Source organism: Rhipicephalus sanguineus, chromosome 3 (assembly GCF_013339695.2).
Source record: "Rhipicephalus sanguineus isolate Rsan-2018 chromosome 3, BIME_Rsan_1.4, whole genome shotgun sequence".
Classification (NCBI taxonomy): Eukaryota; Metazoa; Arthropoda; class Arachnida; order Ixodida; family Ixodidae; genus Rhipicephalus; species Rhipicephalus sanguineus.
Window position 1 is genome coordinate 186,252,178 of NC_051178.1, and position 1,275 is coordinate 186,253,452.

Genomic DNA, 1,275 nt, shown 5'->3' on the forward strand with positions numbered 1-1,275 from the left:
CTGTCTGTTTTGATAGCTTTTTTTTTTCGTCTTGCTTTTAGTATACACATTTTTATTCGGAAATATGAGAAAAGGAAGTGCGCTGCTCAAGCTGGCAGATTCTAACTTGGGCAACTGTCAGCTGCCGTCAAGTGGTCGCGCCACTTTCTCGAGTCCCATCGCTGATGACCCATGAAATGCCCAGTATCAGCAACAGTCTGTCGCCCAGCTTTCCATTCCTGTTCCTCTAGTCTTCGCCATCCTAAGGAAGTAGCGCAAAGCTTTGGATTACAGCAGAGCATAAGTAACAATGTGATAAGACGGGCTCGCTGTGGAGAGAAAGATTAGATTTACTACAATGGGTGACCGGACAGCCCAGCTGTGAGGGGGGGGAGGAGGAGAGACAGGGGGGGAAAGCGCGATGCTGTCGCGTCTAAGTTTAGAAGACTTAGTGGGAGCCGCGGCAGGCGGACTGCGTACAGGCAGTGCGCGTGGTGGTACAGGCAGCATGGGCTCCACTGTCGTGTTTCTATGCCGTGAGAGACGGCAGGATTGGACTCGTGACCTGCCAGCGACGCATCTCCCTTCCAGCCATGCAGGGTGTCCAGGTGACATCGTCGCCAGCCAAGTCGTACACCATCAAGGACAGGATTGCCCAAATCTACTACAAGGCATGGCCTCTACTGCTCCAGCCACCCACTCACGCTCATCATATTGCAATCTTCACCTTCATGGTGGCCTGGTGAGGCATTTTTTGTAGCATTTCTATTGTGTAATTGCATGTTCTTGTGAGGCAAAAGAACATTTCATAGTTAAATGTAAATCATTCATTAGAATTTCGGCTGTTGTCCATAGTGTTATGGCCATCTCCTGCTGCTACATTTCGTGTTGTGGAATTTTCTATTGCTCACGTGAGGCGGCATTCAAAGTGCATTCATAAATAATGTTAGAAGATTGAAAGTACAAGATATGATAATAGGTGTACCTCAGTCAACTATTTATTTGTGACACCGTCAAGAAAAAAAAAACACTTGTAGATTGCTCTGTGTTTTTGTGCCTCCTTCGCTGTATCTTTTTTCCTTTTCCTTTTTGAAGTAATAATATGTATGTTGAGAACTTGCAGAAAAATCAGCGGAGTGAAAGTTCTTTATTTGTAATGACATCTAAATGTATCAGTATTGCCTCACAATCACAGTTCTGAGAATTGTCTTGGCACCGAAGAAAATTCTCAGAAAGACAGTTCTTCAATGCCTCCTTAAACTGCATTAACTGAACTTATTTGCCTGACCAGTGTCT